Source organism: Prorops nasuta, unplaced genomic scaffold, assembly GCF_024137725.1.
Source record: "Prorops nasuta isolate Cenicafe-Biocafe unplaced genomic scaffold, Cenicafe_Pnas_1.2 PNAS00002, whole genome shotgun sequence".
NCBI lineage: Eukaryota > Metazoa > Arthropoda > Insecta > Hymenoptera > Bethylidae > Prorops > Prorops nasuta.
Genome location: NW_027116799.1, coordinates 13,251,474 through 13,268,192, shown reverse-complemented (window position 1 = coordinate 13,268,192; position 16,719 = coordinate 13,251,474).

The window sequence follows — 16,719 nt, the reverse complement described above, 5'->3', positions numbered from 1 at the left end:
TAGTCGAGCCCTAGAAATACTCCTGCTGCAAGCTACCGAATTGTTACCGGTACGAGAAATCGTACGATCCCGCACGCTACCGTACACCTCGGTGAATTTCCCATCAATTTCCATCTTATTTTTCTTCCTTTTCATTCCTTTCCTACCCATCCAGAAAAAAAAACAGAAATTGATGAGCTTGAGCCAGTAAAGGCCAATGTTTTCAGGACGAGGTGAGACAGAGACCACACGTGGACCCTCTGTCGAGAAATGATACCGGTACTGCCATCTAGCGGTAATCGACGGCAAGACGAATCAATAATTCGTCGAAGTGCTGCCGTCGGTCGGGATCGACGGTACTAGAGGTCGATGAACTCGATCCTAGTGCTGCCTTCTAGCGGCCCGTAGATGAAGCAGGGCTATCGAACGCCTAGATCGAAATTCGATTAATCGAAAGGCGATTGTTATCGAGCAGAAGCGATAAATGAGAATACGAGAATCACTTAGATCGTCTGCGCATGCCCAAAGCTCGGGTGGGGGTAACCTATCCGACGGACAGCTCACGGGGCAAAACAAAATTTTGCCGGATCACTCCAGCGACAACCCTTGGACTGAGCACACGAACAACACACTATTATATTAATACGTAGATGGCTGAGTCCACAGGACGGAAAAGGAGTACCGGGTCGGGCGACTCTGATGAGTTCGTAGAACCGACAGCTACCGATGCTTCCCAGGCAAACCTGGAGAAGAAGATCTCGAGTCTAGACGAGAGAATGGAAAATCTGGAAGGGTCTTTCCAAGATTTCATTTCTCAAGTCCAGCAGGCTTTTGACAAGCTGCTGAAGAATAAGACTGATACCGAGGAAGCAGCAGTGGCAGCTGCTCCGGCTACCGAAAAGCGCGCTAGAGGCCGACCGCGAAAGACCGCGGCCGCTCTACCGGCATCGGCCAATCAGGGTCAACCTTTGTTGACAGTGACAAGGCCGAGCGATGATCTCGAATCTCAACCGACATCAGACGATGCTTCGGCTGAGATATTCCAGGGGGCCTACAGGACGAGGGTCCTGAAGGGAAAACCTGGAAAAGCTACCGGCCAAGGGGATGACTGTATGCCCCGTTGGCGTGTTCTCGAATCTCTCCAGAGATCAAAGTTGACCTTTGCGGGCGATGGAACGGAGGCGGTTGAGAGTTTTATTTCTCGAACCGATGCCGTCCTTAACCTTCTCAGGGTAAGAGATTCCGACCTGGTTGACGTCTTTTCCCACATCCTAACAGGTGTGGCGAGGATGTGGTTTGAGGATAATGAATTCTCAACCTGGTCTGATATTAAGTCCGCCTTTAGGTCTTATTTCAGATCACAAACATGGGAGGAAGAACTGGAGACTGAGCTTCTAACAAGAACTCAGGGTGCTAACGAATCTGTGCGAGCCTATTTGCAGACTATACAGTCGTATATTCGGAAAATAGGCAGAGAAAGATCGGATTGGAGCCGAATCGCTATCGCGCACAAGAATATGCTACCGGTGTATAGAAGAGGTATCGCTATACACAAAAATATGACGTATCGAGAATTCGAGCATTTGGCGCTCAATTTCGAAGCCGCTTATAGGCCGTCATTAAAATACCGTCCACCTGCCGCGACTGAGGAAAGCTTTGTTCCTGAGTTGGCGTATACCGGCAGTCATGGAAGATCCCGAGAGTCTAGGCGACACGGTGTGCGTGCCCTAGAAGTGGATCAAACATCCAGCTCTGATACCGACGAATCAACATCGGAAGATTCGAATGATAACGAAGAGCAGTTGAAAGCCTTTAAATCAACAAGGAACCAGTTCTAAGACGAAACCTTCGTTAGATAAGGCAGCTGGCAACAATAACAGCCGGCAGGGCTCATAACGTAAACAACCGGGCTCGAGCGCTACCTGCTTTAATTGCGGGAAAGCTGGACACGGTTGGATTGCGTGTAAAGAGCAGAGAACAATGTTCTGTTACCGATGTGGCAGCAAAGAGGTTTCTACAGCGGAGTGCCCTAAATGCTGTTCAAAAAACGCCAAGAGGAGTCCGTAAAATTTCCCGAGAATGTTACGACACTCCAAGAGCAGAAAAACATGATACCGAAAATCTTGGGTGAAAACCAAGATAATGTGATCCTGGATAATTATGTCGAAGAATATTCAGTACAGCAATGTGTGAATATTAACCATAATTATCGCTCCCGCGACTTCTCAGACCAACATGTTATGTTGGAGACGGAGAATGTAAACAAACACTCAGAGGACACAAGCGCTCGAGTGGTTGCTACCGAAAATTCGAACGATGATCAATCGGTCGATAAGTTACCGGTCGGTGATATTACTGATATAGTAATTACGACGTTTGGCGATAGATCTAGGAAACTAGCATTCTACACCACGATCACCGTACAAGGGGAAAAGCTGCGTGCGCTGGTGGACTCGGAAGCCTCACGCACGTTTGCAGGCAAGGTAGCCATTGAATTGTTTAATTCAATTGGTATACAAGCCAATAAAATAGAACCCTTAAGAGTTACCGTTGGCAACAATTACACATATAAAGTAATTGAGTCCGCCAAGATCCCGATATTTCTTGAGGGGAAGACAACTATAGTTGACACACTATGGATGCCTTCTTTATCAAGTGATTTTATTTTGGGACTTGATTTCCTACAAGATGCTCATGTTGTCGTGGACTTTTCCACGGGAGAATGGGCTTATAAGGAAAACCTCAAAATAAACATTGGTTCTCGAATGCCGAATCACTAAACTGTGTAGTGGTGAATAACGGCTTAATGGTTCCCGATAATTATAACGCTAAGAAATTACAAGAGTTTCTAGAAATTAAACTGCCCCCCATTTCTGGAAAACCTGGAATTTCAAAGTTACCGGCAGTCATAATTGACGTGCAAGATCACGAGCCAATCAGACAGCGAGCTCATAGATGCACGGATAAAATCCGCCAAGCTATGTGGCAAGAGGTTGACGATATGCTAGCCAATGGCATTATCGAACCGTCGCAAAGTGATTGGGCGAGCCCGGTAGTCATGGCGAAGAATGCCAACGGCAAGCTCCGCTTTTGTGTGGACTTCCGGCGCGTTAACTCTGTAACTAAAAAGGATGCGTACCCATTACCGAACATGGCTGCAATCCTAGATGAGTTACGACAGGCCAATTATTTAACAACGCTCGACTTGAGTCAAGCGTATTAGCAGGTACCGCTAGCAGAAAAGTCACGTGGTATCACGGCTTTTATTGTTCCAGGCAGAGGCTTCTTTCAATTTAAGCGAATGCCTTATGGATTAACTAATGCTCCCGCAATATTCCAGCGTGCTCTGGATAAATTATTGGGTCCCGAATTTTATCCACATGTATTCGTCTATTTGGATGACATTATCATTGTCACCAAAACATTTGACGAACACTTATTATGGTTGGATAAAATTATCGAAAAGTTAAGGCAAACTGAGCTGACGATAAATAGGGAGAAAAGTTTCTTCTGTAGAACGGAAGTAAAATATCTCGGATTTATCGTAGACAGTCAAGGTCTTCGCGTGGATTCGGCGAAAACAGAAGCCGTAATCACGTTCCCGATACCGAAGAATTTAAAGCAAATTCGTAGATTCTTGGGAATGGCATCTTGGTATAGAAGAATCATTTCAGAATTTGCAACAGTTGCTGAACCGCTAACGAAATTGACAAAGAAAAATCGGTCATGGGAATGGACAGCCAATCAGCAGTCAGCATTCGACGCGATGAAAGGATGTTTAACAAGCGCGCCAACGCTTGCATGCCCAGATTTTTCGATCCCGTTTGCATTACAGACCGATGCTAGCAATGTTGGCTTAGGTGCTGTTTTGACGCAAGTTATCGAAGGTCAAGAAAGAGTAATCGCCTACGCGAGTAGAGCGCTTACGGATCCCGAAAGAAAGTATACCGTAACCGAGCAGGAATGCTTGGCAGTGGTGTGGTCGATAAGGAAGTTTCGATGTTACCTTGAGGGTTACCATTTCACTGTAATTACCGACCACAGCAATCTCCGATGGTTGCATAATTTAAAAGATCCATCTGGAAGACTTGCTCGTTGGGCTCTCGCCTTGATGGAATACGATTTTACGATCGTACATCGTAAAGGAGCTTTAAATCATGTTCCTGATGCTTTGTTAAGAGCACCGGATAGTTTAAATGCTTTGCTACCGTCTTACGCCGATACCAAGGATGCGTGGTATTTAAAGCGCGTAAAGGATATCGAAAGAACGCCAGAAAAATTTCTTGATTGGAAATTAGATGGAGAGTTGATGTATCATCAACGACGTTCAGATTTGGCAGATGCTGAGCTCGAAGATCTTGATGCTTGGAAACTGGTGATACCCAGGGAGTACAGGCAGAAAGTGCTCGAAGAATGCAATAAGCTACCGCAAGCCGGCCATCAAGGTATCGATCGTACATATCGACGCCTTTCGATAAATTACTTCTGGCCAGGTATGTTCAAAGATGTAACGGCTTACGTCGGTCACTGCGACGAATGTCAGCGTTGCAAGGTAGAACAACAAGCTCCCGTCGGCTTCATGGGACGTCGAATTGTTGAACAGCCGTGGACTGTAATATCGGCAGATATTATGGGCTCACTGACGCCAAGTAAACAAGGGTTCTCGTATGTGTTGGTAATCCAAGACCTATACACAAAATGGATCGAAGTAGCTCCACTTCGACGCGCTAACGCCAAAAAGATTGCAGAGGCTATCGAAAACTTGGTGATTCATAGATGGGGTACACCAAAAGTTTTAGTTACCGACAATGGTACCGAATTTGTAAATAAAGACATAACTGCTTTATTACAATTAACGGGTATGAGGCAAACCACGACACCTCCATATCATCCCCAGGCAAACCCCACCGAAAGGGTGAATAGAAGCCTGAAGATGATGATAAGGGCCTTTCTCGATTCTGATAATCGAGAGTGGGATCAGCATTTGGATGCATTTAGATTTGCATTTAATACTGCCCACCATGGTTCACTACAAGCTACACCTGCATTTGCTAATCTGGGTAGAGAACCAGAATCGGCAAGGTCGATGCGACGTGAATTAGAAGGCAATACCGAAATCATGCAGCAACAGACAGAAAAGTGGTTGCACGCATGAAACGCTTGGAAACACTCAGAACAGTTTTCAAGTATGCTCTCGAAGAAGCGCACGAACGACAGGCAAGACCGTATAATCTACGTCGTCGTGAAAAGCACTATGAGGTTGGCGAGTTAGCCTTAGTTCGCAACCGACAACTCTCGAATGCCGCAAAACACATATCGGCTGCACTGAACAAACCATTCGGTGGACCGTTTATGATTGCGAAGAAGTTATCGGAGACAGTTGTAGAATTGTCTGATTTGGCAGGAAACGTCACTGGCAAAATGTCTACGGCAGACATCAAGCCATACAAGCCTGAGCTACCGCAAGAGTAAACCCAGACTTAAGTGCATCACTGCACGCTTGGGCATGGCAGCGAAAAACGAACTCGTGTTCGGGCGCTTTCGGTTTCGGGTCGAAACCTCCGTTACGGAGGGGGGTATGTAACGAAATTCCCCGATACGTATGCAAGATACCGAATAAAAAGTATGAAAAGCTACCGAACAGTGGATATTATTAATCCCTACGTTACCGACTCGTGAGATAGGCTCACGAGTGGATTATAGCTAACGTCAAGGATTGACCCCGTTGACAGGCAGAGGCCCGGATGAAAAGACCGGCGCTCCAGTAAACGATGTCCAGATTGTCCTGAGAAGTAAGGCAGGGCCATGCCAAACAACCCAGGCAACCTGAGATAAGGAGAAGCGGCCTCGGGGAGTCCTAAAGGAATGACAGTGTCTATAAGTCCCCACGAGGAGGGGAAATAGAACATCGAGTCTGGCTTGAACGCTGGTTACGCGCGTCAAGCAGGCTGCGCGAATGTCGTGCGCAGACTGCCATAGCAGTCAGTCGGAACGCGGCTCATGGGACTGTGTTGATGTGTCCGTGCGTGCTGGTGAGCGCGTGACGCGACACTCAACAGCCATGGGTCGGTTCGCGTACGTGAGGCGTGTGCGATAGGCCAGCCTGCACGTACGTCACGACTGGATACCGGCCAATGCATAGTGGGTTGTGCAGGGGCGTAGTTAGCCCGTTGGAATGTGTCCCGGTGCCCTCCCTAATCCCATAGGCTTGCGCTATGGCTGGACGGGCCGCGAACATTGCCTCCGTGGTGGTCCGCTCCTGGTAGGCTCTATGCTTGGCAAATGATACCGCATGTTCCCGCACTCCTCACCACCACCTGGGTGTAGGTGGTGAGGGATGAATGTATGCCCCTCAGCAGGTAGGTCTGCGAGGCTCGGACTTCCGTAAGGTACCCTCCCCTCTCTCCACGACCTAGCATACTGAGTGACCCTGGCTACCGCTACCGTCCGAATGCATGGCCGCATGGCCGTATGAGATGCATAACAAATGGGGTTGAAGGACCCAACTGATAACGTAGGGTTGTTGGCCACCCAACTGACCAACTGGCGCCCTGATACTGATGAATAAGGACGGGCGAAGGTAATGGGGAAACCCGTAGTGTGAGCGGCCCCTCGCACTGACGGGAATAACCTTACAGAATTCATAATAAAATGTGGATGTATCAATTATATGGGAGTGATCCAGAAAGCAATTAGATAAGTATTGTTTATTAGAATAAATATGTAAATATTTGAGGAATGGTACTTTGTGGTTTCTTTGTTTTATAGGTTACAGTAAATAGAGTGACCGAAAGATCACCGCACATTTATAAACGCTCATCACGTTGCATTTAATAAAATAATTGGTCGCAAAATGATGCCAAAACATAAGGAAAATGGTTTGGGTATAGCCTATTACCCTGAATACGCAGATTATTTAGGTTTGTTTCAATACATGTTGAAGACCAAATTAGAAGTATTTTGCATTATCTGATTTTAATTTACTTAGTTTTACTATTAAATATTGTAACATTGAGTTCCCGCAGCGTTACAATAGCTGCCATCTAGTGCTTTCCTAATCTCAAGCGATTGATAGGCGGGTTATGTGCGAACTAGGAAGTTATCAACCGATGAGTTATTGATCGCGGATCGATAACTTGTTGGCTTCCTAGTGTCGTGCGATGGGAGTAGCGGGGCAGCGGCGGGACAGGCGCAGGGCCTTACCTGCTCCCGCGAAATGCCCCGACACACGTAGTTAGTAGGTCTTAAGTGACACATTAAGAGCTAGATATAGTTCTCCCAGCCAGTTAGGAAAAGGGCAGTGACAGCCGCTACCGAACAGAAATTGGATATAGTGCTAAAGTGCAGCGACTGCCACCGCCACGAATCCATACCAATCAGAGGAGAGTTTACAGCCCTGCAGGGCAATTGAAGGGCGAGCGATCGAAGGAGAGAGAGATCGAGCGAAAGAGAGAGAGAGCGGAGAGAAGAACCACATCCGTTGCAGTATAGATAAGGGTAAATATTCGTTTAGTGGAAAAGTCCAGTGATGTTCCGGGGTGTACTAGGGCTTTAGGACTCATAGCACCGATCAGTTCGATAGGGAACCACTGGCCCTGCTCACCTGTCACGGGTAAGCGGGCAACCTAGCGGAGTGGTCATTCCGTCGGACCTATAACGAAAATCATAGTGTGTAGAAGCGCGAATTAATAGAGTGTTCGCGATTACATAAACTCGTTGAGAGTTTGACAGGTGACATGATCGTTCACTTCAGTCGGTTCAAGGCCGCGGACTTAGTACAATTTCCGTGAGGACTCGCTATCTTAGGTACCAGTAGTGTAGCAATGCGGTTCCGATGACAGTGAGTGGGGGATTCTGTTTTGCGGTGTGGAAGGGGGATGGGTGGGGATAAGATTCTCTTAGTATGGTAGTGGTGGGGATGAGGAAGGAAAGGGTCTTATAGTGGGATCGAGTTTGGTTAGGGAGGGAGGGGGTATTTTTCACCCTATGTAACAATTGGAAGGTCTTATAGTGGGACCGAGTTTGGTTAGGGAGGGGTATTTTTCACCCTATGTCACAGTTGGAAGGTCTTATAGTGGGACCGAGTTTGGTTAGGGAGGGGGTATTTTTCATCCTATGGTACCGTTGCTTAGTTATCCTACGGGGACCCTAGTTGAGGGAAGGTTTTTTCACCCTTCGAAGTCGATGGTTAGTTACCTTACGTAGCCTAACTATTTCCGACTCTGCTACACAGATAAACTAGCTTGAGTTAATTGCTAGTTCCAGTAGTCACCGCTAGGTGACTGCCTTCCTTAATCTTCTTTCGCGCTAATGGTATCTAATATTACGTAATTACACACACGGACGAACTAGTTCAATTTAATTGATAGTACCAGTAATTGACGCTAGGTGGCTACTACAATCTCCCCTTTTCTGATTAGTTAAATTGTAGATAGCTATTGTGATAATTTGCTGATATCGTGCAAGGAATTAACTTTCCATCGAGCATGGAATTATAACTTTGCATGGTTTTTTAACTAAACCCATGCAAGGGATAACTAAATTCCTTTAAATGAAAGGATACAATTTTAATAGTCTCCCCTATTGGGGAGAATAACAATTTAACATCAATTTCAGGAATATTAACATTTTTGCTAGGACAACTTATTTAGTCCTAGCTCTTACTACACCCACGTCAGGTTCACCCTTTGCTTGGAGGCTCTCCATCGATTTGAGGAGAATAATAATTTAATATCAATTTCAGGAATATTAATATTTTGATAGGACAACTTATTGAGTCCTAGCTCTTATAAAACTTTCGATATTGAATAAAAAAATTTTCTAAGAATTTTTATAGCCTATCCTTAAGATTATCCCAACCTATGTCATGCCATTTCTCCCGGAATTATCTTTTAACCATTTTTTTAGCTTCTTCAGGTAAGCATATCATACAATCCATTTAACAAGCAGGCTAGGCTTTAGAAAGGGAAAGAGTTGTCAGAGCACTTCAGTTTTTTTGAAGGGTAAAGCAAAACATAACTTTTACCTAGACATTAAGGGGATGCATTGAGCGACTCAAACACTCATTCAAGTTTATCTTCCAAATTATTAAGAATATGTATTTTTTTGTAGAGATTAAATTTACTCTTTTGACTGTACTGAAGCGCACTACAAACGCGATTTCTCAAAATTATAAAAAATAATTATCATAAAAATTATGAATACTTGTAATTTTTTTGGTCATAATAATATTGAAAATTAGGGTTTGTAGCGCGCTAAGGAAGAGTTCTATGACTAATTTGAGACCAAGAAGAAACAAATATACCTAAAAATGTCGAAGATTTTTTTGAAAAACTAAATTAGCTATTGAAAGACAAGTTTTACACTATTTTACGGACGGAGAAGTTTCACAGTGCGTTAAACAAGGACAAGCCTATTTTCTCTCTTCGCTTCAGAAGGGGTACCCACTCTCTCCCCACCATTTCCCGCTAAACAAACCAACTCTCCTGCACACAGCAAGGTGTCTGGCTAACGCTGCCTGTCGGTGGGAATCCGTCGTGGAATGGAAGAACAAATAATTATTTGTAGATTTCAGGGTTAGGTTTTCGTATATCCGGCGTTGTATCGCTCTTCCACATCATTTCGGGAGGCTACAGTAAAAATTTTCAAAATATTTTATCATCTACAAGTCTCAAAAAACTTGAATTAATTGACTAAAGCGTGACTCGTAGCAGCCGACGCTGATCACTAAGTTGTATAGCGCATCAGCGTCGGCTGATACGAGTCATGCTTTCGTCAGCTATTTCAATTTTTTTGAGACTTGTAGTTGACAAAATATGTTGCAAATTTTACTGTAGCCTCCCGAAATGATATGGAAGAGCGGTACAACGCCGGATATACGAAAACCTAACCCTGAAATCTACAAATAATTATTTGTTCTTCCATTCCGCTATGGATTCACACCGACAGGCAGCGTTAGCCAGACACCTTGCTGTGTGTAGGAGAGTTGGTTTGTTTAGCGGGAAATGGTGGGGAGAGAGTGGGTACCCCTTCTGAAGCGAAAAGAGCTAATAGGCTTGTCCTTGTCTAACGCACTGTGAAACTTCTCCGTCCGTAAAATAGTGTAAAACTTGTCTTTCAATAGCTAATTTAGTTTTTCAAAAAAATCTTCCACATTTTTAGGTATATTTGTTTCTTCTTGGTCTCAAATTAGTCATAGAACTTTTGCTTAGCGCGCTACAAGGCCTAATTTTCAATATTATTATGACCAACAAAATTACAAGTATTCATAATTTTTATTAAAATTATTTTTTATAATTTTGAGAAACCGAGTTTGCAGCGCGCTTCAGTACAGTCAAAAGAGTAAATTTAATCTCTACAAAAAAGTACAAATTCCTAATAATTTGAAAGATAAATTTGAATGAGTGTTTGAGTCGCTCAATGCATCCCCTTAAGAAGCTGTATTGGCACCATTCTAGCGATTGGAGAACTGATTGCTGAGTGTGCTGATATCTTCTAGAACGTATATGCTCGAGTACCTGAAGCCTGACATCGTGTCATGACTTGTTATTTGATTGATGACCTTTTAGATCCTCGATTTTTTCATATTCTCTCAATTTTTTATATGCCTAGCTATCGAGAGGAATGTGCTCGTAAATTTTACCGTTTCACTTAAGAAAAGTCTGCAACACCTTTATGCAATTTAAAGAATTCTGGAGAAACCACTGATAACGTGTCATGACCTGTTTGACGCAAATTTTCCCCAGTTCACTTTAGAAAAGTCTACAACATGATTATGCAATTAAAAGAATTCAGGAGAAACCGCTTGTAACGTGTTACGACTTGTTTGACGCAAATTTCGTAGGCGGGCAAGAATACCCACAACACAAATATTAACTTCCAATAAGAATGCATCTCATCCCTTCCACCATTTTTTAAAACCAATGTTGTTAGCAATCGGGAAATTTCAGTCAGTCAGTTTTCATTAGAAGCTTCAAGGAGGTGAAGAATCCAGTGCAAAGCTATATTCCAAATATTTTCCTTGCTGTACCATAGAAACTCTTTTTGGGTGGTAAGAATTATTCTTTTATTATTCTCTTTTCTTGCTATTCTATTTCAATGTTTTTTCTTTTCTCAATTTCTATGTTTTTTTCACAGAAAAATGGATTTAACCAAGATCAATGCACTTGCAAGTGTAACTTACGAACCTAAGACTTTCGTAAAGCTGAATAATTTTGAGGAGAATAAGGAGTATCAAATAACTGAATTAGTGAAAATTAAGACCAAATATGGAGAGAAATTAATAGCGAAGCTGGTTACAGACGAATGGTTCTTCCTACCCTCAAGGATGATGAAATTACTGGAGTCGCCTGAACTGATCAAAGATATTCAAAATGCTGCATCAGCGAATACATTAAAAATCTTATATGTAGGAGGACGATACAATAATTTAGAATTTAAAGTTAACCAATGATAATCATAAGAAAAATTTTGGAAGTGTTTGTAAGGAATGTTTTTAAGGAATGACATCAATAAATGTTTTATTATTTCTTATTTATTTATTTTTTCTTTATCCCTCACTACATTAGTAAGATACATATAAATCTAGTCTATTAACTTAAATTTCTAACAATACTAGTAAGCGGGTTATATTCAACAATTTTATCATGTATTATTAAACAAAACGCAGTAGTATTACTTGGAATATTTCTAGTACAGTCAATCTCGATTTTAATGTCAATAGTGCCCGATTTTATAGATTCATTTTGATGCGAACAATCGATGACGAAGAGAGGACCGTATTCCACAAAGTTTTTGTAATTAAGCATTGGTTTCGACTGTTTTTCTCCTGCATAATATGAATGGATAAATTTAACATACATATCATATAGTACAGAATAACGGTTTTTTTCGCTATCACTATCAATTCGGTAATATGGATAAAATTCTGAATTCAGATAGACTTTAACATCACGAACAGAACTGTCATTGAATTTAAGCACCTCCATATGCTGCGTACTTTTCTTATTTTGTCTAAATGCTAATATAACATATTTAGGTTTCTCCAATTGTGTTGTAGCTTTTACGGCCCATGTATGCCTCTGTGTTTCAGGTAGAAGTAGATATTCGTAGAGTTCCCAGGAACGAAAAGCCATGGTTAGACTTTTGTTTTGCTCAATCAAACGTTGAAATTTGAGTTTTGTATAATCATTCAGTGATACATGAGGAATCCTCCACTGCACTTTTTGCAAATCAATTTTGGAGTTGATGATTTTTCTCGAAGAATGTAGTGAATTTATATCATCACGTGCTCGAATAAGAACGAGTTCATGACGTGCATTTATTATAACTCTTCTGTAGTCTTCACAAAAACCCAACAGCATTTGCAATGGTACACAAAAGTTGAAATGATTCGTAGACCTGTGATCTGTTAGAAACCATCCTGTATGACGTAGACTTGCACTTTCCGCAGCAGTTGAGGAGATGAGATTCTTCATGGAGCTAGTGATACCCACATTCTTACAGCGATCAATCTCAATACCATTTAATTCATAACGAATTTCAACAAACAAGAATGCCATGGAATTACAGTCAAGTCCTATTACATCTTGGGCTTCTGCATCCGGAGCACGGGTTCCAACGATTATCTTTCCCTCAACGTAGAGATAACTTTCACAGGGTAGAAGAATTAAATCTTGCTGTTGTATAGGAATTCGAATTTCATCACTATTTCCCAATGAGGTATTTGCATAAGGATTGTAAGCATGCATTTCCATTTTAGTGATGCGATTGTCGAACACCGGTTGAGCGATTACATCTATTGGATCCATTTCTATTTCAAACGTTGAAACCCAGTGATTGTAGAAAGGCGATATTTCTTCTTGTTAATGATGCTCCAACGTTACCGTCGCTCAATGTATTTTGTCCTCCAGCGTTACCTTCACTCAATGTATTCTGTCCTGCTGCAGCAGTTGGACTGATAGGCTCATCGAGTATCGGTGATTTATAAGTATTCTTGTAAATCAGCATTTTCTAATATGTAAACGAATTGTGATTTCTTCACCTCCGAAATTTACTATACGATCTTCCTGATCAAGAATACGCAAAGTGAGACGGCCAATTACTTTCGCATTGACTGGCAAGTAAACGACGTTCTTCGGTGTTTCTGCGATTTTATAATCTGGCTAAACACTCGGAAAAAATTCATGTATAACATGTCGAGGTCTACCGTGTGTGTACGCACCAGCTGTAATGTTGCATTCAATTCGTAGAATATTTACTCTTATAATATTTACGGGCTCGGCTGATTCAGCTAGTGTGTTCGGTGGAATAACACGATCTGATGAAAAACCCAGCAAAGAGCCTATATTGTTAGGTTGTGTAAAATCAATCTGATATTTACACTTTATTTCACTTTTTAATATATTATTATTAGCACGTAGAACAATTAATTCTTCTTCATCACCTTCGAACATCTGAGCACGTAAAAAGTCATTTATGGCATTGAGCTCATAACAACCTGTAGGTATAGTTATCTCCTGATCATCAATGTAAAATATATTGTTTGTCTCATCAACATTAGCGATTGAATTGAAGCTCTGAAAGTCTACGAGACCGAGCTCATATTGTCCATCTCGAAGATCGATCGGGGGGAAAAAATCTGACTCCAATACCGAGTCACGGCCAGAGAGTGTAACTGTTAAAGACATTGTTCACGTAGAAACTTGACACACAACTGACCGCATTAGCTTGAATCATACGATTGATATTGCTCGTGGTTGTAGTAGATTATAGTAGAAGGCCCAAAACATTCTACAAGTTCAATTGGAGGTTTTAAATTTCCGAAGGAATCGAAATACTTAACGTGCTTATTACATTTAACGTAAGCGACCCAATGTGTTCCAGGATCTTGTTCGTCATCAAGATTCACAATTGCGCACTCAGTACGTTGCACATTTTGAGGTAGAGATGTACGTATAAAGACTCCCCGAAAATGCGGTATTTCACGGCAGACGTTTGATAATTGTATATTACTAGTAGGTCCAGATTTAGGAAGTCCATTTATTTTCATTTCCTTTTCCTTTTCACTCCCTCTCCTATTCGGCTGTATGGTGCGAGGTATAAACCTTGTCCCCGTCTTGCTTCCATTAAGCGATTGCGTCGATGCATTTCTTCCAATTGTTTTTTGGCTGCTTTGGTGTCGTTTACAGCCTTTGCTATACCTGCTGCACCGCCAGCTAATGCGCCCACCGCACTCAGCAGCGGAAGCAGTGGTAATAAACCCCCCCGTTTTGTTTTAGTAAGTGACTTTTTCTTCAATAAACCACCTCTTTTTTTCGGTACACGAATTTTTCTTTTCTTCGTACTTTTTCTAGACACTCGCAGTCCTAAGCTGAGTTTCCGTTTTGTATACATTGATGCCCAGACAGCAGTCGCTGTCGCTCGTTCACCTACGGATGAATCACTAGCTATGATACGTTGTCGTGCACGCCGTGCAAGCACTTTATCAGCATGATGACGCGAGAGCAGGTCCTTATATACTGAATATGCGATATCATGCTCACGGCAAGCATTATCCAGAGGGTTTATTCCTTGATCACCACGTGCCAACCGTTCACGAAGGCGAGTACGTGGACCGCAATAATTGTAGCCAGGTACATGCAGCTCGAAGGGTAGTTTATTTAGCAGCTTATTGAAAAAAGATCCACAACCATAACTCATCATGTCATGCTTTCCTAACGGGATCGTTGACCCATCCAGCAATTTTTTATTGAAGGTGGTTATCCATCAAAATGATCTTGATTAGGTAAATTATAATGTTCCGTACAGGCACCATATTGTTGCACTTCAGGATCTGCACGAATGTGCTCAGGCAATTTACACCAAACTAGTCGAATACTGTTTGGAAAGCGCTTGAATAGTAAAATTTTTGGAATGTATTCAAGCTGCTCAATAGTTAAATCCTCCAAACGTAGCACATCTAACATTAACAACGACATAATGAGAACTGATGAGATAATCTGCTTCAAGCCTATAAATAGCTTGTATGATCATAAAGTTTTACAGTTATGGATTTCGTAAAGTAACCACTGCACATTCGTGTCTCCAACGCCGATCGCTTTATTGTCGGTGGGGGTTGTGGAGGAAGGAGTAAACGTCATGGATCCCTGCTTCCATCTACAATTCGTAGTATAATTTGCGGACCCTCGAATTGCGGTAAAGCAAACATACTGCTTAGTCTCGTGGAAAGTCGTTACGGTGTGAGATTTGAAAATATTTATGTATACTCAAAGTCGCTTCAACAGCCCAAGTATCAATACCTTGAACAGTTATTAAAAGGACTAAAAGGAATTGGATATTTTAAATTTTCAAACAATAGCGACATTGTAAAGGTAACTGAGGTATTACCCAATTCTATTTTCATATTTGATGATGTTGCTAACGATAAGTAAGATAATATCAGAGACTACTTCTCCATGGGTAGACATTCAAATATTGACTGCTTCTACCTCTGCCAGACTTACGCTAAAATTCCTAAACACATGATTCGTAATAATGCAAATCTTCTCATAATCTTTAAGCAAGATGGTACTAATTTAAAACATATTTATAACGATCATGTAAACACGGATATGTCATTTGAAAAATTCAATGAATTGTATTCAAAGTGCTGGCACCATGATTATGGATTTCTAGTGATCGACAAGGATAGTACAATTCAAAATGGTAGATATCGGAAAGGTTTCGATGAAGATGCTAAGATTAAATAATATACCGTTTGCTTAAGATTGTTCAGTTTAGAGCTAAGTGTCCATCAAAACACACACATGAAATAAACGTGGAATATACCTAGTATAAACGTGAAAATAAGATTAAACACGGATTGAACCTAGATTGAACGTGGATTGAACATGGATTGAACGTGGAAGCGTAGATTGAACGCGGATTGAACGTTGATTGAATACAGCTTAAACGTGGAAAACATGGAAAGCAGGAAATTGGAAGAAAAGATGCTGCTTAAGAAGATTGCCGCGAAAAGTAAAGTAATTCGTGAAAAATATCATGCACTTAAATCAGGAAGAGAAATGATGGTAACCAATTTAAATGAGACTTTTAAACCAATTGTTGAGCCATTGAAGAAGCTCACTGAACATAATGAGATGACCTTCGTGTCCCCGAAATATGAGTAAAAACAGGAACCGCTACAGAAGACTACTGTAAGCGATAATTCTTTTATTATTCCATCGAAACGTAAAAGGACTTATCTCTCATCGACTGCATAACGTAAAGATTTCGCATAGAACTCTAGAATTAAAATTCCAACCCCTTCATCTGATGATGATGAGCAAGGAAATTCACGACCTAATGAAACATTATACCTTTTTCTGGAAGAGGAGGGGGATGAGGGGGAGGAGGGAGTGAAAGTGGAAAAGGATGTTAATGATTTAGCAATACCATCACCAATGCAAGCAGAAACTCCATCATCGCCATTGCAAAGATCCTTAGATTTAAATAGTTCTTTGTCAGAATATGGAGCAATTGGACGCAAATATATAGAGATGTTTATGAGTAAAAATAAGGAATAATTGATTATAATTTTGGAGTTGAACAAGATGGTAGTGTTAACAAAAGGAGAATAGGAAAATGTCCTTTTAAAGTACATCGTGGAGATTTTATTATTATTGATGAGGAGTATTATCAGGGTACTATTGGTCTATTTGAATTGATCTTCATGAGAGAGCCATATGATTATACTGAAGA